Source organism: Lithobates pipiens, unplaced genomic scaffold, assembly GCF_037356315.1.
Source record: "Lithobates pipiens isolate NorthernLeopardFrog02 unplaced genomic scaffold, aLitPip1_a1.2 Scaffold_23, whole genome shotgun sequence".
Taxonomy (NCBI): domain Eukaryota; kingdom Metazoa; phylum Chordata; class Amphibia; order Anura; family Ranidae; genus Lithobates; species Lithobates pipiens.
Window position 1 is genome coordinate 81,676,267 of NW_027507785.1, and position 27,163 is coordinate 81,703,429.

General features: G+C 44.3%; 1 protein-coding gene across 2 annotated transcripts in view; it reads right to left on the bottom strand.

Moving 5' to 3' along the window:
• The window catches only part of PRICKLE2 (prickle planar cell polarity protein 2), a 451,504-nt gene that overhangs the window by 247,225 nt on the left and 177,116 nt on the right, over positions 1–27,163 (bottom strand). Inside the window, exon 1 of one of the 2 annotated variants that reach the window (XM_077451952.1) lies at positions 13,528–13,742. The exons of the other annotated variant lie outside the window; for it this stretch is intronic. The gene's annotated coding sequence lies outside the window, so the exon portion shown is untranslated. Of the gene's footprint in view, positions 1–13,527; positions 13,743–27,163 lie in introns of those variants that run through there. 2 annotated transcript variants of the gene reach the window in all.

A 27,163-nucleotide genomic window follows, 5' to 3' on the forward strand; every position in this document is an offset into this window, starting at 1 on the left:
GCTGCACAATCTGTGTGCCCTGAATGTAAAGCATCACCAGCGATGCTGATGTGAATATTCACTGTACCTACAGGTAAGTCTTATTGTAAGCTTACCTATAGCTACATGTTTAAATACAGTTTACTACCGCATTAACACACCTATAGCGTTAATGTACGCTTCAGCTGCGTTTCAAGAGCATCTCACAGGTGTTCAGGTCGGGTCAAGCGATGCTCCTCAAATGCCCCAAGATTTTTTCCTTTTTTTACACTCTTAAAAGCCAAAGTAATCACGTTTACAAACAAGCCTTAAAAATGCTTTAAACACCATAGGTGCATTTTCGGCGCATTTCAGAGTTGAATGGACTCATTGCAAAGCGTCAACACCTGTTGAACTCTGCAGTTATTTTTGTCTCACCACTAGGCATTGCTCACGCTACCAAGTATAAACCTCCATTCGCTCCTTGTTTTAACAATTGGTGTTGATAGGTGGTCAGGAAGCTGTAAAAATGTGACCCAATGGCTTGCTTTCAATGTCTGTGTGAGTGAGGCCTTTCCTGCTGCAGTGTATGAAGTTGAATAAAGTTTAAGTTTATGACGTTAGATTGTAAGCTCTAATGAGCAGGGCCCTCTGATTCTTCCTGTATTGAATTGTATTGTAATGGTACTGTCTGCCTTATGCCCCGTACACACGATCGGAAATACGGCCAGCAAAAGACCGATGAGAGCTTTTGGTCAGAAAATGCTACCGTGTGTATGCTCCATCGGACTTTTGCTGGACGAATTCCAGCCAGCAAAAGATTGAGGGCATGTTCTAAATTTTTCGGTCGGAAAAAGTTCAGATTGGAAATTCCGATCGTCTGTAGCAATTCCGATGTGCAAAATTCTTACACATGCTTGGAAACAATTTGACGCATGCTCGGAAGCACTGAACTTAATTTTCTCGGCTAATCGTAGTGTTGTACGTCACCGTGTTCGTGACGGTCAAAAATTCAGCAAACTTTTGTGTGACTGTGTGTATGCAAACCAAGCTTGAGCGGAATTCTGTCGGAAAAACCATCCAAGATTTTTCCAACGGAAAACCCGCTTGTTGTAAAGCGTTGCGTAAACTGTTGGCATTATATAAATCCTGTATAATAATAATAAATAATCATGGCGCTTCTATCAAATTAAAGCGGAGGTCCACCCTAAAATGGACCTCCGCTCATCGGAATCCCCCCCCCCTCCGGCGCCACAATCGGCACCTTTCAGGGGGGAGGGGGGTGCAGTTACCTGGATAATCCAGGTAACTGCACCCACTTCCGGGATAGCTGTCTGAGGACCCGACAGACGACCTAGCGATCGGCTTCGGGTGCCGACATCGCGGGCGCGCTGGACAGGTAAGTGTCACTATTTTAAAAGTCAGCAGCTGCAGTATTTGTAGCTGCTGGCTTTAAAAAAAAAAAAAAAACGCGGAGTCCCGGTGGACTCCCGCTTTAAAGAAAAAAAAAGCAAGCAGTACACCTCTTCAACCCTTATGCCCTGTACACACGGTCGGAAATTCCGACGGAAAAGGTCCGATCGGATTATATTGTCGGAAAATCTGATTGTGTGTGGGCTCTATCAGACTTTTTCGGACTCTCAAAAAAATTTGAGAGCAGGATCTAAAATTTTCTGACAAAAAAATCAGATCAGACTTCATCCGATCGTTTGTAGAGAATTCCGACCGACAAAGTGCCACGCATACTCAGATCAAACTACTAGCCTCTACATAGTCCCGTCATACGCAAGGAACGTCACCATGTTCCGAACGATTGGATTTTCCGACAACGTTGTCGGACCGTGTGTATGCAACACCAGTTTCGGACAAAATCCGTCAGAAAAAAATCAGATGGATTTTGTGGTTGGAATGTTCAACCGTGTGTACAAGGCATTACACAATGCACACCACTGCCCATGTGTTTTAGCGTGCAGGTTGATGTGAACAAGCCCTGTCCAGGAGCATCTGTATAATAAATAAGGCTCTGCCAGTAACAGACCATTTAGAAAACATATTTTCATAACAATCATCCTTTAAATACACTTTGGCAGTTATAAACTGCCTTGTAATGAATGGAATGGCCCCCTGTGTCCAGGTCCCTCTTGCAGCTGCTACAAGTTTGCCATCTCCCCCCTATGCAGGCTCTACGCTGCACAGCAGTGGTCCCTAAAAATAACGTTATAGAAAACAGCTGTGAAAAGTTCCATGATCATAACTTTGTCTTCTTGTATGACAGCTGAGGAGCATGCATCCCTAGAATGTGCAGGTTCACCTACTACACCTTCTACCTGTGACATTCATGCTGAGAATTTTTCATTTTCTCCATCATTTTGCATTGCCTTCCCCTGCCACTTGATTCTTCTCTTTGCTGCGTCCTCCTAGCACCGACCATTTTTTAAAAGGTAGGGTATGTAAACCCTAACAATGAACTTCTCTTTGTGTTTCTTTTTGGCCTGTTAAATAGACATTTTAACCACTTTCAGACCGGACCATTTTGCTGGTAAATGACCAGAGGTCTTTTTACACTTTGGCACTGCGCTGCTTTAACTGGTAATTGCGCGGTCATGCAATGTTGTACCCAAACAAAATTTGCGTCCTTTTCTTCCCACAAATAGAGCTTTCTTTTGATGGTATTTGATTGCCTCTGCGATTTTTATTTTTTGCGATATAAACGTAAAAAGACCGCAAATTTTGAAAAAAAATGATATTTTCTACTTTTTGTTATTAGAAAAATCCAATAAACTCAATTTTAGTCATACATTTAGGACAAAATGTATTCAGCCACATGTCTTTGGTAAAAAAAAAGTCAATAATTGTATATTTATTGGTTTGCGCAAAAGTTGTCACATCTACAAACTAAGGTACGTTTTCTGGAATTTACGCAGCTTTTAGTTTACGACTGCCTATCTCATTTCTTGAGGTGCTAAAATGACAGGGCAGTACAAAACCCCCCCAAATGACCCCATTTTGGAAAGTAGACCCCCTAAGGAAATTGATAAGAGGCATGTTGAGCCCATTGAATATTTTATTTTTTTGCCTCAAGCGATTGAATAATGACAAAAAAAAAATTTTTTTTTTTTTTTTACACAAAGTTGTCACTAAATGATATATTGCTCACACATGCTATGGGCGTATGTGAAATGACACCCCAAAATAAATTCTGCTGCTTCTCCTGAGTACGGGGATACCACATATGTGGGACTTTTTGGGAGCCTAGCCGCGTACAGGGCCCCGAAAACCAAGCACCGCCTTCAGGCTTTCTAAGGGCGTCAATTTTTGATTTCACGCCTCACTACCTATTACAGTTTTGAAGGCCATAAAATGCCAAGATGGCACAAAACCCCCACAAATGACCCCATTTTAGAAAGTAGACACCCCAAGCTATTTGCTGAGAGGCATGTTGAGTCCATGGAATATTTTATATTTTGCCACAAGTTGCGGGAAAATTACAAACTTTTTTTTTTTTTTTTTTTTTTTCACAAAGTTGTCACTAAATGATATATTGCTCATGCATGCCATGGGCATATGTGAAATGACACCCCAAAATAAATTCTGCTGCTTCTCCTGAGTACGGGGATACCACATATGTGGGACTTTTTGGGAGCCTAGCCGCGTACGGGGCCCCGAAAACCAAGCACCGCCTTCAGGCTTTCTAAGGGCGTAATTTTTTGAGTTCACTTCTCACTACCTATTACAGTTTTGAAGGCCATAAAATGCCAAGATGGCACAAAACCCCCACAAATGACCCCATTTTAGAAAGTAGACACCCCAAGCTATTTGCTGAGAGGCATGTTGAGTCCATGGAATATTTTATATTTTGCCACAAGTTGCGGGAAAATTACAAACTTTTTTTTTTTTTCACAAAGTTGTCACTAAATGATATATTGCTCACGCATGCCATGGGCATATGTGAAATGACACCCCAAAATAAATTCTGCTGCTTCTCCTGAGTACGGGGATACCACATATGTGGGACTTTTTGGGAGCCTAGCCGCGTACGGGGCCCCAAAAACCAAGCACCGCCTTCAGGCTTTCTAAGGGCGTTACAGTTTTGAAGGCCATAAAATGCCAAGATGGCACAAACCCCCCCCCCCCAAATGACCCCATTTTAGAAAGTAGACACCCCTAAATTTAGGGGTACACTAGTGAGACTAGGTAATAAATGGCGGGTGCCCTGAAACTATAAAAAAATAACTAACCAACCAGCGTCACCTGTAACAGTTATATGGTGATCACTGGTGAAAGGGTTAACTAGGGGGCAATCAGGGGGCTTTATGCGGTAGTATATGGGGGTCCCTGGCGCTATAAAAAGCTGCGGCGAACCTAAATACCTACCTGCCTAACTAGCGTCACCTGTGACACTAATACAGCGATCAGAAAAACGATCGCTTATTAGGCTGGGTTCACACTGGAGCGATGCGGGAACGCCACGAATGCGCGGCGGGTTCCCGCATCGCATGCCTCCCGGCGGCAGTTCACACTGCCCTATGCGAACTGCTGGGAGTGTCAGTGAAATGTTAATGACACCCCCAGATCAGTTCGCATATCGCAGTGCGATCTGCAAACTTGGATCGCATGGTGTGAACACCCATGCGATCCGATTCTGCTGCGGACCAAAAAAAGGGTCCCGTGCGAGTTTGCGGCGGGTGCGGCGGGTGCGACACGAATTCAGCCATACTATCTGTATAGCTGAACTCGAATCGCACAGAGATCGGATGTGATTTGCACTGCAGTGCGGTGCGAATCACATCCGTTCTCATAAACCGCTGCAATGTGAACCCAGCCTTAGTGACACTGGCGACGGGGGGTGATCACGGGGTTAAACCTTTATTGGGGGGGTTAGGGGGGTACCTTAGAACTAAAGGGGGCTAACCCTAACTGCCCTAACAGTTATTAGTCACAAATGACACCTGCCGGGTGATCAGGGGGTTAAACCTTTATTAGGTAATAAATGGCGGGTGCCCTGAAACTATAAAAAAATAACTAACCAACCAGCGTCACCTGTAACAGTTATATGGTGATCACTGGTGAAAGGGTTAACTAGGGGGCAATCAGGGGGCTTTATGCGGTAGTATATGGGGGTCCCTAGCGCTATAAAAAGCTGCGGCGAACCTAAATACCTACCTGCCTAACTAGCGTCACCTGTGACACTAATACGGCGATCAGAAAAATGATCGCTTATTAGGCTGGGTTCACACTGGAGCGATGCGGAAACGCCGCGAATCCGCGGCGGGTTCCCGCATCGCATGCCTCCCGGCGGCAGTTCACACTGCCCTATGCGAACTGCTGGGAGTGTCAGTGAAATGTTACTGACACCCCCAGATCAGTTCGCATATCGCAGTGCGATCTGCAAACTCGGATCGCATGGTGTGAACACCCATGCGATCCGATTCTGCTGCGGGCCAAAAAAAGGGTCCCGTGCGAATTTGCGGCGGGTGCGGCGGGTGTGGCGGGTGCGGCGAATGGCTGAACTCGAATCGCACAGAGATCGGATGTGATTTGCACTGCAGTGCGGTGCGAATCACATTCGTTCTCATAAACCGCTGCAATGTGAACCCAGCCTTAGTGACACTGGCGACGGGGGGTGATCACGGGGTTAAACCTTTATTGGGGGGGTTAGGGGGGTACATTAGAACTAAAGGGGGCTAACCCTAACTGCCCTAACAGTTATTACAGTCACAAATGACACCAATGCAAAAAAATAAAAAAATAAAAAAAAAATGACATTGGTGTCACTGTGACTGGGGGGCAGGGGTAATTGGGGGGGTGATCGGGGGGTAAAGGGGGGGTGTGAGTGTGCCTGGCATGTTCTACTGTGTGTGGGATGTGTTGGTGCAACTCACTGATCCGCTCTCCTCCGTGTCGGAACGAAAAATACCGACACGGAGGAGAGAATACATCACTTCCTCTCCTGTGTTTACATTACAGGAGAGGAAGTGATGTCACCGGGGATTTCCATTCGTCGGGAGCGATCGCGAGGGGGTGGCCATGAATGAATGGCCGTCCCCTCGTCCGGGATCGCTCCCGAACGAAAACCGACCGCCGCAGGCACCGGGCGGGGGCCCGATCGGGCCCCCGACCCGCGGGAGGCAAAGGACGTACATATATGTGCTTATGCCTGCCCGTGCCATTCTGATGACGTACATCGGCGTGAGGCGGTCGGCAAGTGGTTAAAGTGTTTTGTTATACTGGATAGATAAATGGAACCAAATACATAATTATTTGATCCCCTGTAGATTTTGTACGTTTGCCCACTTACAAAGAAATGAAAAGTCTATAATTTTTTTATCATAGGTGTATTTTAAATAATAGAGACAGAATATCAACCAAAAATCCAGAAAAAAAACATATGATACGAATTTTATAAATTAAATTACAGTTCAGTGAGTAAAATAAGTATTTGATCCCCTACCAACCAACAATAATTCTGGCTCCCACAGACCGGCTACTATATGTGCTCATGAGGGACACAGAATAGTTCTGTCAATTTAACCTCCTCGCGCCCGCCCTATAGCCGAATGACGGCCGTAGAGCAGGCGCTTTCGTCTGGGTGGCCGTCCTAATGTTTACTTCCGCAATGCGCACCGCCGCGGGCGTGCATCGGGGAAGTTCTGTGTTTGCTGTGTCCCCCGGGGACAGGCAAACACAGATCGCTGTAAACAGCCAATCACAGCGGCCGTTTACAGCGCGATCGGCGTGTCCAATGGGAGATGATCTCATATGTAAACATATGAGATCATCTCTCAGCGCCGCTCTCCCTCCTCACACAGACAGAGTGTGAGAGGGGAGAGATGAACGGCTGCAGTGGCCGTCAGTGTAAAAAAAAAAAAGTAAAAAACAGTGCCATCCTCCCCCGTTGCCATCCTGCCCCAGTGCCATCCTGCCCCAGTGCCATCCGCCCCAGTGCCATCCACCCCAGTGCTACCTGCCCTCAGTGCCACCTGCCCCCAGTGCCACCTGTTAGTGCTATCTGTCCCCAGTGCCACCTGTTGTCAGTGCCATTTGTCCCCAGTGCCATCTGTCATCAGTGCCACGTATAAGTGCCATCTATCATCAGTGCCACGTGTCATCAGTGCCACATAGTGCCATCTGTCATCAGTGCCATGTATTAGTGCAATCTGTCATCAGTGCCACGTATCAGTGCCATTTGTCATCAGTGCCACCTGTCAGTGTCACGTGCCATCTGTTGTCAGTGTCACGTGTCATCAATGCCACTTATCAGTGCCATCTGTCATCAGTGTCACGCATCATCGGTGCCACGTATTAGTGCCATCTGTCATCGGTGGCACGTATTAGTGCCATCTGTCATCAGTGCCACGTATTAGTGCCACGTGTCTTCAGTGCCACGTATAAGTGCCACGTGTCTTCAGTGCCACGTATAAGTGCCACGTGTCATCAGTGTCACGTATAAGTGCCACGTGTTATCAGTGCCACATATTAGTGCCACCTGTCATCAGTGCCACGTATAAGTGTCATCATTGCCACGTATCAGTGCCATCTGTCATCAGTGTCACGTGTCATTGTCCTGGTGCTTCAAAAGTGTAATAAGTAGTCAACAAGTTAGATGTGTAATTTATGTTCCTAGAACACGTGATGGCGCTCCCTGCATGTTGGGCCTCTCTATGTGGCCAGGCTGTGAAAAAGTCCCACACATGTGGTATTGTAATACTCAGGAGGAGTAGCAGAATTTTTTGGGGATGTCATTTGTGGTATACACATGCCATGTGAGATAAATAACCTATTACAATGACAATTTTGTGGAGAAAAATAAAAAAAATTAAAAATCTTAATTTTGCAAAGAATTGTGGGAAAAAAATAACAACATCAAAAAGCTCACTATGCCTCTTACTAAATACATTGGAATGTCTACTTTCCAAAAAGGGGTCATTTGGGGGGTATTTGTACTTTCCTGACTTGTTCGGGTCACAAGAAGCGAGATAGGCCATCAGTACATCAGATGTGATCAATTTTGTGCGATTCACACCACAGCTTGTAGACTCTCTAACTTTCACAAAGACCAAATAATATCCACTAATTTGGGTTATTTTTACCAAAGATATGTAGCAGTATAAATTGTGGCCAAAATTTATGAAGAAAAATTAATAATTTGCATAATTCTGTCACAGAAACAAAGAAATATGCGTTTTTTTTTCAAAATTTTCGGTCTTTTTTCATTTATAGCGCAAAAAATAAAAACCCCAGAGGTGATCAAATACCACCAAAAGAAAGCTCTATTTGTGGGAAAAAAAGGACAAAAAATTCATTTGGGTACAGTGTTGCATGACTGAGTAATTGTCATTCAAAGTGTGAGAGCACCGAAAGCTGAAAATTGGTCTGGGCAGGAAGGGTGTTTAAGTGCCCAGTAAGCAAGTGGTTAAGAAGGTGCTCCTAACGACAACTTGTTATGTGTATAAAAGACACCCGTCCACAGAATCTCTTTCTTCCATTTAAACCTCACCATCATGGGCAAGACCAAAGAGCTGTCAAAGGACATCAGGGACAAGATTGTAGACCTGCACAAGGCTGTAGTGGGCTATAAGACCATCAGCAAGAAGGTTGGCGAGAAGGAGACAAATGCTGGAGCAATTCGCAAATGGAAGAAATACAACATAACCATCAACCGCCCTCAGTCTGGAGCTCCATGCAAGATTTCACCTCATGGGGTAAGGATGATCATAAGAAAAGTGAGGGATCAGCCCAGAACTACATAGGAGGAGCTTGTGAATGATCTCAAGGTAGTTGGGACCACAGTCACCAAACAAACCATTGGTAACACAATACTCCGCCATAGATTGAAATCCTGCAGCGCCCACAAGGTCCCCTTTATCAAGAAGGCACATGTACAGGCCCGTCTGAAGTTTGGCAATGGACATCTAAAAGATTCAGAGAAGGATTGGGAGAAAGTGCTATGGTCAGATGAGACCAAAATGTAGCTCTTTATCATTAACTGGACTTGCCGTGTTTGGAGGAAGACATGCTGCCTATAAAACATGATACTTTAGGACTGTTTCTCTGCTAAAAGGAAAAAGGCAGACTTTGCCGCATTGAGGGGCCAATGGAAAGGACCATGTATTGTAAAATCTTGGATGAGAACCTTCTTCCCTCAGCCAGAACACTGAAGATGGGTCGTGGATGGGTCTTCCAGCATGACAATGACCAAAAACATATTGCCAAGGCAACAAAGGAGTGGCTCAAGAATCAGCACATTAAGGTCATGAAGTGGCCAGCCAAGAAACCTTAATGCTCCGTACACACGAGCGGACTTTTCAACATCCAAAGTCCGACGGACTGAGTCCGTCAGACTATTCGATCGTGTGTGGGCTGCAACAGACTTTTGACTCGCCAAAGTCCGAAGGACTTTAGAATATGGAACATGCTTCAAATTTTTCCGAGGGAACTCCGCCGGACCCGGTCCCTTCGAAAAATTTGCTCGTGTGTATGCTATTCCGACGGACTAAAACCGACGCTAGGGCAGCTATTGGCTACTGGCTATGAACTTCCTTATTCGAATCCAGTCGTACGTCATCACGTTCGAATCCGTCGGAGTTTAGTGTGATTGTGTGTGGCCAAGTCCGCTCAGCCGAAAAGTCTGTCAGAACTCCGTCGGAATTCCAGCAGAACTCCGACGGAACTCCTTCGGAAGTCTGTCGGACATAAGTCCTCTCGTGTGTACGGGGCTTAAGGATTTAGAGAATACCTGTAAAGAAAAGTGGACCAAAAATTCCTTCTGAGATGTGTGCAAACCTGGTAACCAACTACAAGAAACGTCTTATCTCCATGCTTACCAACAAGGGTTCCTCCACCAAGTAATAAGTCATGTTTTACTTGGGGATCAAATTCTTATTTTGCTCACTGAACTGCAACTTAATTTATAGCATTTGTTTTATGTGGTTTTTTTTTCTAGATTTTTGGATGATATTGTCTCTATCATTTAAAATACACCTATGATAAAAATTATAGACCCCTCATTTCTCTGTAAGTGGGCAAACCTACAAAATCGGCAGGGGATCAAATCATTATTTTCCCCACTGTACATGTCGATCCTGAAAGAAATCTTGTTTGATGATAACTTTCTGTGCGTGAGTGATTTTCTCTCCTTCAACCACAGGTTGAAAACCGCTCAATTTCCCCATCAACACAGTCAGTATCCCCCTGTGGAGCCGGGAGAACACAGGGATTATTGCTAACAGCTATAATAGCCGCTAGCAATAATTGCATGTAAAATCCGACAGGCTGGTTGTACCCAAGTTGATTGATCGGTCAACTTGGGTACATTCAACCTGTCCATACATGATTTGAATCTCGGCCAGTCTCTGCTGAACCGGTCGAGATTCTAACAGTCTATGGCCGGCTTTACATTGTTCCCAGCTATCTCTGAAAACTACACAATCATCTGCTTAATTGTTTAGAGAAGGAGGTGTTGTAGTCCTGTACTAGGATGACAACATTGTTTCTCCATAAATACAGTACAGTGAGTAAAAGCGTTGTCACCTTAGGACAGGAAGTGCATTACTGGCAGGATCACCAGGTGAAAATATTCTAAATACACCAGGCTGCACATCCTCAGTTTGGTGTGTATTGCTAGAGTTTTTTTTTCTTGGGAGGATGTGATCAACACAGGGCCAATCAGCACTATCCAGACAGAGGGTCAGGGGTCTTGCAGCCTCATAGGTCAGTCAGAAAACTCCTCCTAGAAGCTATATCAGTGCTTGGCTTCACACTGATAGAAGTCACAAGAATGCTATATACTGCTGATGAGAAAAGGTATTTAGCAGTTTATATTTACTACAATAATTGCATTTCCATGTCCTATGTACTGTGGGAGACCAGATATAATGAATGCAGAGTCCTGGGTTTAGTAACACTTTAAAGGTCAACTAACCCCTTAAAGAGACACTTACTTTTATTTTCACATCACAGCCTCGGATTACTGTTGTAGCTTCCCCAGAACTTCCAGTTGTGGGTGCGCATTCATTACTTTATTCACAGCCAGCAGATCCCCCACCCTTGGACTACATGTCCAATAATTCATAGTAACATTATGCATGCATGGTGCTTACAAGCTACATTTATTACAGGCCAGCACCGTGGCTAAGTGGTTAGCACTTCTGCCTAGCAGCACTAGGGTCATTGATCCAAATCCCAACCATGGCACCATCTGCACAGAGTTTGCATGTTCTCCATGTGCCTGTGTGGGTTTCCTCTGGGTACTACAATTTACTCCCACACTCCAAAGACATGCTGGTACAGCCATAGCCAAAAGTTTTGAGAATGATACAAATATTACATTTTACATTGCCGCTTGAGTGTTTTTTCGATATTTTTGTCAGATGTTACTATGGTATACTGAAGTATGTTTACAAGCATTTCATAAGTTTTAAAGGCTTTTATTGACAGTTACATTACGTTTATGCAAAGAGTTAATATTTGCAGTGTTCATCCTTTTTTCAAGACCCCTGCAATTTGCCTTGGCAATGCTGTCCATCAACTTCTGGGCTACATCCTGACTGATGGCAGACCATTCTTGCATAATCAATGCTTGATTATCACTTAGTTATCACTTTTGCCTTATGGCAAGGTGCTAATTCATGCTGCAAAAGGCATTGCTCGTCACCTAACTGTTCTTGGATGGTTGGGAGAATTTGCTCTCGGAGGATGTTTTTGTACCATTCTTTATTCATGGCTGTTCAAAATTGTCTGAGAAGCAAACCCCACACATGAATGGTCTCAGGATGCTTTACTGTTGGCATGACACAGGAATGATGGTAACGCTCAGCATTTCTTCTTCAGACAAGGTTTTTTCTGGATGCCCCAAACAATCGGAAAGCGGATTCATCAGAGAAAATGACTAAGCCAGTCCTCAGCAGTCCAATTCCTGTACCTTTTGCAGAATATCAGTCGGTCCCTGATGTTTTTCCTGGAGAGAAGTGGCTTCTTTGCTGCCCTTCGTGACACCAGGCCATCATCCAAAGGTCTTTGCCTCACTGTGTGTACAGATGTACTCACACCTGTCTGCTGCCATTTCTGAGCAAGCTCTGCACTGGTGGTGCCCCAATCCCACAGCTGAATCAACTGTAGGAGATGGTCCTGGTGCTTGCTGGACTTTCTTGGATGCCCTGAAGCCTTCTTCAAAAATGCAGTGGAAATGTTTATGGGATTAAGTTAATTTTCATTGCAAAGAGGGACTTTGCAATTAATTGCAGTTCATCTGATCACTCTTCATAATATGCTGGAGTATATGCAATTGCCATCATAAAAACTGAGGCAACAGACTTTGTGAAAATTAATATTTGTGTCATTCTCAAAACTTTTGGCCACAGCTGTAGATTAATTGGCTCCTGTCTAAATTGGCCCTAGTATGTGTATGTATGAATGTGAGTTAGGGACCTTAGATTGCAAGCTCCTTGAGGGCTGGGACTGATGTGAATGTATAATACATATGTAAAGTGCTGCATAAATTGACGGCGCTATATCAGTACCTGAAATAAATAAAACATAAATAAATGTATTAAATGATGCTTGGGAGGCATGTCAGTGCAGGCAGCAATCTAAGCCCTTGTACACACGGTCGGACATTCCGACAACAAAATCCATCGGATTTTGTCAGACGGATTTTGTCCGAAACTGGTGTTGCATACACACGGTCGGACAAAGTTGTCGGAAAATCCGATCGTTCAGAACGTGATGACGTAATTTCATTACGACGGGACTACGTTCAGGCTAGTAGCCAATAGCTTTGGTCTAGGAATTTGATCTGAGCATGCGTGGCACTTTGTCCGATCGGAATTCTCTACAAACGATCAGACAAAGTCCGATCAGATCATGTTGTCGAAAAATTTTATAGCCCAGATCTAAAACTTTGTCGGTCGGATATTCCGACGGAAACAGTCCGATGGAGCCCACACACACGGTCGGATTATCTGACAACACGGTCCGATCGGACATTTTCCGTTGGAATGTCCGACGGTGTGTACAAGGACTTACAGGGTATAGTTTGACATGGCAGCACACACAAATAGTGACTCCATAGCAGCCTGTAAACCAAGGAGCCACCTTTACATTGGAAAGTAAAGCCGGCACCACAGGTACCAGCTGATTTAGGAGAAAAAGAGAACTTTAGCGCATTGAGAAGAAGCACTGAGCGCAAGTGTTCTTATCAGCAGTAGTAAAAAAATTAGGCTTCAATACCACTTAAACAGGGGTTCTTCTCTATCCGAAACAAGAAAAAATACACTAATACATACACTTTAAAATGATTTTCATACTGCATATCTAAAAAAAAAAAAACTACCTAGTTCCTAGTTAACAACATATTGGTAGCTTTGTATTGTTTGACACAACACAGAATACACAGGAATTCCCTAAAGCATGCTTGTCCACCTAGAGCAACGGAAAAAGTTGCAGCATGCAAAACAAACTGCAATATGCATGCCAATGTCTGCTCATAATAGAAACAGCATGCGAATGCTCAGCTATCGTTTTGTTAGGAACTTAGATCTCAGAGATGAAACGTGAAAACAGTCGACTTACCACAGCTGGATAAACGGACATGTCTCTAACACAACTGAAGCTTTATCTTAAGACATCGAAGGATGATTGCCCATTTAATACGAGGAAGCCGAATCTGTTTTCTTTCCCTCCAGATGTTAATGGAAAAAGTGTGGCTTGTGTAGAAAACAGTTCAGAGTCAGTTGGGGTCCGGTAGGGGTGTGCAGTCATGGGGACTGGCCTCCTCCAGACTCTCAGGTCTCACGGAAAGCCGTTAGGTCATTACTGTACAGAAATTCTCCAAGTGACTTCGACAACTCCATCCACCCACTACATGGCTCAGCCAATAGGTGAAAAAAAAACTAGAATCCGAGGCGAACAGGAAAACTTAACTATTTCTTATGAGAGTTCTGAAAACTAATGAATAAAATGTACGTATGTGCAATGTGCTTTCACAGTAAGAGTTGAAATTCTATACAGTTTCAGATACTTATATCTCTGGATCTACCGGAGGTTTTGATATGTGGTTTTCACTGAAGGTGATACTAATGCTGCTTGGGGCTCATGCATACCGTGTACAACGCTCTGTATGCATATCTATAATAAATATTGATCTGAAGATCTGAGCAGTATTGTATGCTATGGGCAAATTCACACGGCTCTGTTGTGGTTCATAAAAATACAGAAAGGAGCGCCAGACCAAAACCAGATATAAGCACCCAAGATAATTTTATTTGTTGGTAAAAAATAAGAAAAAGTAATATAAAGAAAGCCAGTGCATTTGAGGGGTAACACCACTCCTCCTTTATCAAGGCTCAGCACAGGATAAAACTTAGATGGACAGTGGCCTCACACAATTATACTGGAATCAGTATTGAACTCTCCATATGGAGAAACAACTTGACAGCAGTCGCTAAGCAGCAATGGACCATTTTGGCCCAAAAGACTGAAAAATGTACATCCACAGTCCAATTTTGCTGTATGCATGTAAACATTTGTGCAAATGTTTACATGCATACAGGGTAAATAGACATGGCTTTATGAGCTGCTGCTGCCTACATAAACATAAACAATGTATAGGTAGCGGCGGCACAGGCGTAGAATGACCTCAGCCTTCAGTCATTCTTAATGACTGAAGATCAAGGACATTCTGCCGCCTATGTCCCCTGCACATTGTTGATGTTTACATCTCTCCCGAATAACTCATGTGAATTACTGAAGGCTGAGTTCCTTCTGCGCTGCCACCTAGTGAATGACTTATTAAAGGGGGTGTAAACATACACAATACATAGGTAGTGTCGGCATACATGCAGAATGACCTCAACCTTCAGTTATTCTGAATGATTGAAGATTGAGGTCGTTCTGTGCCTGTGATACTGCCTAGACATTGTTGATATTCACATCTCCCCTGAATAAGTAATTCACATGCCAGTGTGAATGACTGAAGGCCGAGGTCCTTCTGAGCTGCCACCTAAGTGAATGACTTATTCAGAGGAATGTAAACATCAACAATGTGTAGGCAGCATCACAGGCACAAAATTACCTAATTTCGAATGACTGAGGTCATTCTGCAGGCGTGCCACTACTGCCTACATACGTATAAAAGGGAGTTGGATGGAGGCACTTAAATGTGCTTCATTTAACCACTTAACAACCGCCCATTGCCGATTAACGGCTTCAGGGCGGTTGTTTAACTCTGAGAGGCCGTTAATTAACGGCCTCCCAGAATTCTGCTCTCGCGCGCCCCCTGGGGCGCGCACTCGAGAGCATCCGTGACCGCCGGGTCCACAGGACCCGGCGCATCACGAATCACGGTAAACGGCCGCTCAGCGCGGCCGTTTACCACGTGATCGCTCCGTCAAATGACGGAGTGATCACTTGTAAACAAACCGGCGTCATGTTATGACGCCGGTTCCTCCCTCCCCCTCTGTGTACCGATCGGTACAGCGGAGGGGGAAGAGATCGGTGTCAGCAGCGATGTGGGCTGCATCTGCAGTGCCCACATCGCTGCTCACCGAAAATTAACCCCTCAATTCCCTGCCAACACTCTGCAATACCCTGCCATTACTCTGCATTACTCTGCAATACCCCCATTACTCTGCATTACTCTGCAATACCCCCATTACTCTGCAATACCCCCATTACTCTGCAATACCCTGCAGCACTCTGCATTGCCCTGCAGCACTCTGCATTGCCCTGCAGCACTCTGCATTGCCCTGCAGCACTCTGCATTGCCCTGCAACACTCTGCATTGCCCTGCAACACTCTGCATTGCCCTGCAACACTCTGCATTGCCCTGCAACACTCTGCATTGCCCTGCAACACTCTGCATTGCCCTGCAACACTCTGCATTGCCCTGCAACACTCCGCAATGCCCTGCAACACTCCGCAATGCCCTGCAACACTCCGCAATGCCCTGCAACGCTCCGCAACACCTTGCAACGCTCCGCAACACCTTGCAACGCTCCGCAACACTCCGCAATACCCTGCAACACTCTGCAATACCCTGCAACACTCTGCAACACCTTGCAACACTCCGCAATACCCTGCAACACTCCGCAACACCTTGCAACACTCTGCAATACCCTGCAATACCCTGCAACACTCTGCAATACCCTGCAACACTCTGCAACACCCTGAAACACTCTGCAATACCCTGCAACACTCTGCAATACTCTGCAACGCCCTGCAACACTCCGCAACGCCCTGCAACACTCCGCAATACTCTGCAACGCCCTGCAACACTCCGCAACGCCCTGCAACACTCCGCAACGCCCTGCAACTCTCCGCAATGCCCTGCAACTCTCCGCAATGCCTTGCAACTCTCCGCAATGCCCTGCAACACTCCGCAATGCCCTGCAACACTCCGCAATGCCCTGCAACACTCTGCAACGCTTTGCAATACCCTGCAACACTCTGCAATACCCTGCAACACTCTGCAACACCCGCCAATACCCTGCAACACTCTGCAACACCCGCCAATACCCTGCAACACTCTGCAATGCTCTGCAACACTCGCCAATACCCTGCAATGCAATACTCTGCAACGCCATACTCTGAGATACCCAGCCATAGTCGGTGATACCCTGCAATACCCAGCCATAGAATCCCCCCCCCCCCCTCCCGCCGCCCTCCGGTGCTTCTACCGAATCGCTAATACGATCAAAGACAGAATCTTTTTTTTTTTTTTTTTCAGGCTTCCCAGCTTAGAGGTGAGATGTGGGGTCTTATTGACCCCACATCTCACTGTAAAGAGGACCTGTCATGCCATATTCCTATTACAAGGGATGTTTACATTCCTTGTAATAGGAATAAAAGTGATCAAAAAAAATATTTTTGGGGAAAAAAATGTCAAACTAAAATAAATAAAGTAAAATGAACAATAAAAAAAAATGTTTTTTTTAAAAGCGCCCCTGTCCCCATGTGCTCGCATGCAGAAGCGAACGCATACGTAAGTCCCGCCCACATATGAAAACGGTGTTCAAACCACACATGTGAGGTATCGCTGCGAACGTTAGAGCGAGAGCAATAATTCTAGCCCTAGACCTCCTCTGTAACTCAAAACATATAACCAGTAAAAAAAAAATTAAATTGTCGCCTATGGGGATTTTTAAGTAGCGACGTTTGGCCCCATTCCACGAGCGTGTGCAATTTTGAAGAGTGACATATTAGGTATCTATTTACTCAGCGTAACTTCATCTTTCACATTATGGAAAAATTGGGCTAACTTTACTGTTTTTTTTTTTTTTTAAGCCCAAAACTTTTTTTTTTCCAAAAAAAAGCATTCGAAAAATTACTGCGCAAATACCGTGCGAGATAAAAAGTTGCAAAGACCACCATTGTATTCTCCAGGGTGTTTGGTAAAAAAACATATATAATGTTTTGGAGTTCTATGTAATTTTCTAGCAAATAAATGATGATTTTTACATGTAGGAGAGAAATGTCAGAATTGTCCTGGGTGCTCCAGAACACCTGATGGCGCTCCCTGCATGTTGGGCCTCTGTATGTGGCCACACTGTGTAAAAGTCTCACACATGTGGTATCGCCGTACTCGGGAGTAATAGCAGAATGTGTTTTGGGGTGTAATTTGTGGTATGCATATACTGTGTGTGAGAAATAAACTGATAATATGACAATTTTGTGAAAAAAAAAAAAAGTAAAAAAAATCTTGATTTTGCAAAGAATTGTGGGAAAAAATGACAACTTCAAAAAACTCATCATGCCTCTTACTAAATACCTTGGAATGTCTTCTTTCCAAAAAGGGGTCATTTGGGGGGTATTTGTACTTTTCTGGCATGTTAGGGTCTCAAGAATTGAAATAGGCCGTCAGTACTTCAGGTATGATCAATTTTCAGATATTGGCACCATAGCTTGTGGACTCTATAACTTTCACAAAGACCAAATAATATCCACCAATTTGTACTTATTTTTACCAAAGATATGTAGTAGTATAAATTTTGGCCAAAATTTATGAAGAAAAAATTACTAATCTGCTAAATTTTCTAACAGAAACAAAGAAAAATTCATTTTTTTACAGAATTTTCGGTATTTTTTCCTTTATAGCACAAAAAATAAAAAACCCAGCGGTGATTAAATACCACCAAAAGAAAGCTCTATTTGTGTGAAAAAAAGGACAAAAATTTCATATAGGTCCAGTGTTGCATGACTGAGTAATTGTCATTCAAAATGCGAGAGCACCGAAAGCTGAAAATTGGTCTGGTTATTAAGGGTGTTTAAGTGCCCAGTGGTCAAGTGGTTAAAGTCCCAAATCCCTTTTTTCTCGCTACTGCCTACATAATGTTGATGTTTACATTCCTCCGAATGAGTCAAGCACTAGGTGGCAGTGCAGAAGGACCTATGCCTTCAGTCATTCTGCGCCTGTGCACATTGTTTATGTTTACATAGGCAGCAATGCACATAGCCATTACTATTTACATTGTATGCATGTAAACATTTGCACAAATGGAGCCGAATGACTACATAGTACACCTAACCAAACTCATACACACATAAGCATGCATATGTTTGTAGTACAAGCCACGTTTTGAACACAGCCATGTGCATGAGGCCTAATGTCTAATTAGAATTGCCCAGGTTTGTGACAGATTTACTTTAAAGTGGTCTGATTATCATACAGCTTTGAGAACCATTGATCTAGAGATCAGTGATGCTCTTTGATGTCCTTGTTATTATTGTGATGTACGTCAATGTACTTTGTAATTACTGATGCGCCACCACAGAATAACATTTGCGTGCATAAACCCTCAAAAATTGCCCACCCAGGGTTTTATTTTGTTTGAAGAATGATCTCTGGTTGGATGCTGCAAGTAATGGCACTGTGCGGACTGCTCCCTGTCATGCTGCTTAAAGTAATTGTAAAGTTTTGTTTAAAAAACAAAAAAACATGTTATACTTACCTCTTCTGTGCAGTTCGTTTTGCACAGAGCAGCCAAGATCTTCCTCTTCTCGGGTCCCTCTTTGCTGCTCCTGGCCCCTCCCTCCTGTCACGTGCCCGCTCAGCCAGCAGCTTCCTATGGGGGCACCAGAGCTCTGTCACAGCTACGTGTATCCATTCAACCACGGAGCCCCAACCCAGCCCCGACCCCTCTCTCCCCTGATTGGCTGACTGACTTTGATAGCCGTGGAAGTCAATGGCACCGCTGCTTTGTCTCAATCAGGAGGAGTGTCCCAGACGACGTAGATATTTGTGGACATCACTGGAGAGAGAAGGGGCTCAGGTAAGTAATTAGGGGGGCACTTGGGGGGCTTCTACACAGAAAAGGTTTTTTATCTTAATGCATAAAATGCATTAAGATAAAAAAACCTTCTGCCTTAACAACCTCTTTCAGGACATCTCACAGAGCACTGTTCAATCCATCATCCAAAAATGGATAGAGTATGGCACAACTGCAAACCTAACAAGACATGGCCGTCCATCTAAACTGACAGGCCGGGCAAGGAGAGCATTAATCAGAGAAGCAGCCAAGAGGCCCATGATAACTCTGGAGGAGCTGCAGAGATCCACAGCTCAGGTGGGAGAATCTGTCCACAGGACAACTATTAGTCATGCACTCCACAAATCTGGCCTTTATGGAAGAGTGACAAGAAGAAAGCCATTGTTCAAAGAAAGCAATAAGAAGTCCTGTTTGCAGTTTGAGAGAAACCATGTGAGGGACACAGCAAACATGTGGAAGAAGGTGCTCTGGTCAGATGAGACCAAATTTAGCTTTTTGGCCTAAAAGCCAAACACTATGTGTGGCGGAAAACTAACACTGCACATCACCTTAAACACACCATCCCCACCGTAAAACATGGTGGTGGCAGCATCATGTTGTGAGGATGCTTTTCTTCAGCAGGGACAGGGAAGCTGGTCAGAGTTGATGATAAGATGGATGGAGTCAAATACAGGGCAATCTTAGAAGAAAACTTGGTATAGTCTGCAAAAGACTTGAGACCGGGGCGTTGGTTCACATTCCAGCAGGACAACGACCCTAAACATACAGCCAGAGCTACAATGGAATGGTTTAGATCAAAGCAAATTCATGTGTTTGAATGTCCCAGTCAAAGTCCAGACCTAAATCCAATTGAGAATCTGTGGCAAGACTTGAAAATGGCTGTTCACAGATGCTCTCCATCCAGTCTGACAGAGCTTGAGATATTTTGCAAAGAAGAATGGGCAAAAATGTCACTCTCTAGATGTGGAAAGCTGGTAGAGATATACCCAAAAAGACTTGCAGCTGTAATTGCAGTGAAAGGAGGTTCTACAAAGTATTGACTCAGGGGGGCTGAATACAAATACACACCACACTTGAATACTTTTTCAATTTTTTTTACATGTGTAGCACTAACCCCCAAAGGAGCTGCTGGTTTAATTGGGCTTACCGTTACCTTCTTTTCCTCAATTCATGTCTAGGGTTGTCCCGTGGTAGATGGCCCAGTAACTTGAGAGACTGACGACAGAATCCGCATAAAGGGATTTAATTTGTAAACGTAGACAATGAACAGTCTCTTAAATTGGGATCAGAGGGTTAGGAATAAAGTTTAGGTACTCTTATTGTCAAAGTCAAAAATTAAAGGACTTGCTTACTTTGACTGCATCCAGAGAATAGCCATTCACAACTGGATGCTCACTCAGGTTGGATAGTCCCTCTCTAACAAGGCCTAGCAACCAACAAGGTTCTTAACTTAGGAACAAGTCTCTGCCACAGACGTTGTTGTAGAACATCCAAGGATAAGTCTCTGACACAGATGTTTTTGTAGAACACATAGGAAACTAAACTAGTAGAACACTCAAGAAACTAAACTAGTAGAACACTCGTGTGATACCTGGATCTTTCAGCCAGCTTGGCGATATCCACGAGACCGGATTCACTTTGGTACTTCAGTCCTTCCAGGCTCTTGCTAAGAAACCAACCCGTACGTGGTCTTCTTCTGAAGAGTCCGCCCCTGGAATGCTGTGAAGCTAATGGGTCTCTCCCAAACTGGAGACGGCACATAAACACCTCAGAATCCTCCTTTAGTTTCCTTGCCTTGGGCTAGCCAGCCCCGAGACAACAAGTCGGGTGGATCCGCACCCCAGGCCATAGCCTTCCTGAGGGCTGGTCAGGAGGACCAGGACCATGAAGCCAGCACATCCTTCTGGACCGGAAACCCCGAACCACGTGACATCTGCATCTTAAGTACCCTCTCCCAGAAAGCACAGCAAGAGCGCCACTGGGCGGGCTCCGAGAGAGAGTAATCTTAAAGCACCTAACCAGACTATAGTCCCATGCCTGCCAGAAGAGACAATGCCCCCTGTGGCCAGGCTGAACATCCCATAGTCCAGTCAGACTGATGCTGAGGTCCACATTTAGACAATTTCACCCAAACCAAACTGCAGTTCAGGTGTAACCTTAAATTTATAAAAACATAGCGGGTGCTCTTCAGGAGCCGGCGTTACACATGTATCACGTCTAATTGGCTCCCAGTGCTGCCCCTCCCTCTCCCAGTCTGATTGCTGCTGTACAGGGGTATGGCAGGAAGTGGATTTCAGTTAATTCAGGTTATTACAATAGTTATAGCATAAAAATACATAAAATAATTTTTTAATGAATACAGACTTCTGTTAATTTGTGTCTTGTAGGTCTGACAGTAAGCATTAACCTGCAGAAACCAGATTTCATATTTATACCAGTATGAATACAGCATACGGAGACCTGATTGGTAACTATGGGTTGCTGCACTTTAGACATTGTCTTTGTACCATGTTTATTGAGTTTGTCTGTAGGGGTTTCAGAACCATACATGACAGTGGGCTACACAGGAGATGTTCAACGATTTAATTGCTGCATAAAAATCAGCCATTTAACCTACTTTAGAGTAACACCAAGTTCACTTGCTGCCACCTTGTGGCTTTGAAATATCAAACAGTTCCCCTACCCTTAAAGCTGAATTCACCTTCTCCTGTGTAGATTGCAGAGGTGCAGATGGGCCCATATGGTTTCCCTTTCCCTTACACATAAACTCCAGTACGTTGATCTCAACCAGCCACATGGGAAATAATGGGATCTACGTTTGTAATGAACGTCTATGTAGCAAAATGCATGAGTTCTGCTGAACAACAGATATGTGTGAATTGCCCTAAAATGAAATTTCAAAGTCTTATTGCAGCACTATAACTAAACTTATTGAAGAAATGAATTATCATTGTTTTAATGGTAATGGTACATAATGATAAAAACGTATAACTGATGTCCAGCCTCAAAGCAAAAATATGCAGCTTGATCCTGTATAATTACAGGCCTTTATAAAGTGCCCACAACTTGCATACATATTGTACATTTGCATCAGTCCCTATACTCAATGAGCTTACAATCTAAGATCCCTTTCTCTCATGCATACATACACATAGGGTAAGGACCAATGTGAGTGTGCAATGTACAGGGATAGGGACAATTGTAGACACTCACTCAGGTTGAACTGGATGGACTGGTGTCTTTATTCAACCTTACTAACTATGTAACATACTAGGGCCAATTAAGACTTGAGCCAATTAACCTACCTTGGAGCGTTAGAGGAAACCCATGCAAACACAGGGAGAACAAGCAAACTCCATGCAGGTAGTGCCCTGTGCCCACAAATCTGGCCTTTATGGAAGAGTGGCAAGAAGAAAGCCGTTGTTGAAAGAAAGCCATAAGAAGACCCATTCGCAGTTTGTGAGAAGCCATGTGGGGAACACAGCAAACATGTGGAAGAAGGTGCTCTGGTCACATGAGACCAAAACTGAACTTCTTGGTCTAAAACCAAAATGCAATGTGTGGTGGAAAACTAACACTGCACATCACCCTGAACATACCATCCACACCGTGAAACATGGTGGTGGCAGCATCATGTTGAGGGGATGCTTGTCTTCAGCAGGGACAGGGAAGTTGGTCAGAGTTGATGGGAAGATGGATGGAGTCAAATACAGGGCAAACTTAGAAGAAAACCTGTTATGCCATGTACACATGATCCGTCTGATTTTTTCCCAAACTTGTCTTGCATACAGACGGTTGCACAAAGTTGCCGGAAAATCCGATCATTCAGAACGAGGTGACATACAACACTTACGATGGGACAATAAAAGAGGCCAGTAGCCAATATCTTTCGTCTCGTAATGTGTGTCACCGTGGGTGGGGGCATGGGGTTGTGGAGTAAGTTAGAGGACCCTGCAAGCTGACTTGGTGGCCCTATAGAGGATGAGGTTTCTGGAGGTGGCACTGTGGCAGGTTGGGGGCACTGTGGAACAATGCTAGAGATTGGGGCATTATGGAGGACTGGAGGCTCTGCAGCAGGCTGGGGGCCACTAAAAGAGGTTGGGTGGCACTAAGGGACGCTGGGGGGGGGGGGGCACTACGGAGTTCAGAGACACTGTGGGAGGTTAAAGGATCTGTAGCTGACTGTACACCCAGCAGAGAGGAGGCAATGGACCACAGCTTGGGGGTTGAGAACCACCACTGTGGGGCTCCAGTCCACCTCAGCCCCTTTTGTTGGTAAGCTGGGGATCTGAAACCCCGTTTGTCATCTTGTAATGTTGGAAAGCTATACCTAAAACAAAGGCCTTCCGGGCTCTTTACTGACTCTTACACACCAAAAGCTTGATGTGAAGTAGTATCTCAGTCACCAATTAGATTTTTGATGCAGAGGATTACACAGTAAGCCTGAAAATGTTTGAAAAACATGTGATTTAGGGCTGAGGCTCTAATTGGCTTACTTCATGTTGTTTCTCCCACTTTTAAATCTAGCAAATTAATATTCGTCATCCCGTTCCCGGTTTCTCGTCGCGTGGAACGCAAGGTGTTCTCTCATGAGGGCGGACCTGGAGGAGTCTGTTTGCGCCCGCAAAAGTTTTTTTTAGCACCAGCAACCACTGGCTCTGACCCAGCAGGGGGCAAGGCAGACCTCTGCAGAAAGGCCACTGCTTCCACAGAAAGACAATTCATGGACAGTTTTGCCTGAATACCACTCAGTAGGGTGACCTGAGTGATGGGGCAGGCCTCCAAGGCCAAGCCTGGCTAGCTGACCTGTGGCCCAATCAAATGAGTCTCAGTAACCAGCACAGGAATTGCCTTGTTGCTGGTGATCACACAACTGAACTACACTTTGGTTGGTCTGTGACATTTGCTTATTTTATCTGGAATGGCCTTCCTAGTTTCAGCTTAAGCTATCTTCTTTGATAATTGGCCCAACAGGTCTAAGAAAGATGGGTGGAGGTTTTCTTTGGGAGACATTTCTTAAGACATTTTCCCTACATCAAAATATTATTAAAAAGGACAAAATGAAGTTGTCACAACTCTCCTGAAGAAGCAGATCTGATCATTTTTCAAAAAGACCAAGCCGTTCGATAATAGATATTTTAGGTCTCTAAAACCAAGCAGAGCAGGTTAATGTAAAAATATTTTATCCTAATAAACTCCTATTTCATCACAGGGCTTTTATACAACCATTCGTTCAGGGTAGAAGGCATTAATAAAATTTCATCTCTATTTCTGCTCGCCACTCATCCTTGTAGCGCCGCACCTCTTAATCTTCACCTGTGACTGTTGGCTATTTTAAGAAATTGGGTTCTTTCCACTTGTCCATTAATCAGCTCATGCGGAGATGAGGAATTAATAGAAATGACCTTAATGGTTCATGGCTGAGTGCTTTCTCCTGGACACTTGTAATTTCCTTACATCCTTTTTCAAGATTAAAGTGGTCGATTTTAACACCCCAGGCAGGAGAGCGTATCTGAGAGGGCAAATATATAAAACAATACTGACGTCAAGGGGAGAAGGATTATGGTACTGAATTCAGTTCAATGTAGTTAGCAGTGGGAATTCTACTGTCACTTTTGTTGCAACTTAAACAGGCACTTTTGCGGCTAAAGAACTTAAGGGTTGGCTGTCTTACCTGCAGGAAAACCGCTATGCTGTCTCAACTGGCCCTAGTATGTGTATGTACAGTTGTGCTCAACAGTTTGCAAACCCTGGCAGAAATCGTGACATTTTGGCATTAATATTGAAAATATGATTGATCATGCCAAAAAACTGTCTTTTATTTAAGGATAGCAATCACATGATGCCATTTATTATCACATCGTTTTTTTTAATCCTTTTTAAATCATAATGATAAACAGAAATCCAAATGGCCCTGATAAAAAGTTTTCATACCCTGGAATGTTTGGCCTTGGTACAGACACAGAAGGTGGCACGCACAGGTAAAAATGGCAATTAAAGGTTGATCTTTAGATCACAATTGGTTAGCTTTTTATGTCCTTTTCCATCTTTATAAAGTTCCATTACCTTGTTACGCAGGTCTTCTGACTGTTCTTTTCTACCTCCTCATGGCTTAGTGTCTAGCCTGCTTAGTGCATCCATGTGAGAGCTAACAAACGTATTGACTATTTATACACAGACATTAATTGTGATCTAAAAAGCCACAAATGTGGGAAATTAACCTTTAATTGCCATTTTAACCTGTGTGTGCCACCTTCTGTGTCTTTACAAAGGCCAAACATTCCAGGGTATGTCAACTTTTTATCAGGGCCATTTGGGTGATTTCTGTTATCATTATGATTTAAAAAGGATTCAAAATGGGGAATCTCCCCCTCTTGTCCATTGCAGATGATCATAAGGACCTTATGGAACAACCTTTTACAGGCGAGGAGATCTGTGATGCTATCAAAACGCTCTTCCCAATCTTTATTATAAAAAAATATCGATCGGCTCTCGGGTGCTGTCGCTGCCATCTTCGGTATGGTAATCAGGAAGTGAAGCCCGGTTCCCCACTGTGCATGCGTGAGTCGCGCTGCGCAATACGGACAGTCCCTGCTGTCTCTGGGATCCACGTGTTTCCCAGCAGACAATGGAGGGATGACAGGAAGTGGCGTAAATACCCGCAGATTCTGCAGCTATCTATGCCCGGAAGTGGGTACAGATACTTGTATTATACAGGTATCTGCACCACCCTCCCCCCTGAAAGGTGCCAATTGTGGCACCGGAGGGGGGTAGGGTTCCTATGAGCGGAAGTTCCACTTTAGAGTGGAGCTCCGATTTAACCAAGTGGTGGGCCCCCTTACGCTTACAACATTTGAATTGACATATCAGGCCAGAGGCTTCCAGAGGGGTCGGATATCTGCGATATATACTTCTCTTACTGAGCCAGATTCAAAACTTGCTTATATCGACCAGTGGGAAAGGGATTTGAACCTTACCTTGATCTGACTGAATGGGAAGATATCGCTTATCAGCTATCCAAAATTTCCATCAATACCACTCTAAAGCCGCGTACACACGGGCGGACTGTCTGGCCAACTTAGTCCATCGAAACACATTTCAGCGGACAGTCCGCTCGTGTGTGGGCTTCAGCGGACTTTTTCAGCGTGCAGTCTGGCGGACTAAGTATTTCGGAATTTCCGTAATATTGTCCGTCATACTTTGGTTTCAGTGGACAATCCGCTCGTGAGTAGGCTAGTTCGACGGACTAAGTATGGCGCATGCTCAGAAAGGATTTACACGGCGAAAGGTTGCATTGCTGTGTATTGGACTTCCTATTTCTAGTCCCGTCGTACGTGCTGTACACGTCATCGCGCAAACTTTCGACGGACTGTTTGTGCATCCGTGTGTGGTCAAGTCCGTTCATTCGAAAGTAGGACGGACTGTCCGTCGGATTGTCTGACAGACTAAGTTGGCCATACAGTCCGCCCGTGTGCACGCGGCTTTATAGAGGCCAACTATAAAACACTCCTATGTTGGTACCTGGTACCAACTAGGGTAGCTAAGATGCATCCTTCTACTTCCCCAAATTGCTTCCGACTATGTAGACAGTTGGGGACGATGCTCCATATCTGGTGGCAATGCCCCTTCGTAAATAGGTTTTGTATTAGGATTTTCAATTTAATCAACTCAGTAACGGAGGTAAACATTCGCAGATCTCCAGAAGCCTCTCTCTTTCACAAACTACATGACGAAACCCAAAAAAGTCAGTAAAATTGATTAATTATACATTATTGGCGGCGAGAATCACAATCGTTAGACACTGGAAACAGTCTGTAATTCCTCTTGACCAGGTTAAAAGTAAACTCAATTGGAATATGATTAATGATAACCTCACCCATATACTTTGTAATAAAACCAAGAAATTTAACAAGGTATGGGACCCGTGGAGGTTTAGGAGATAT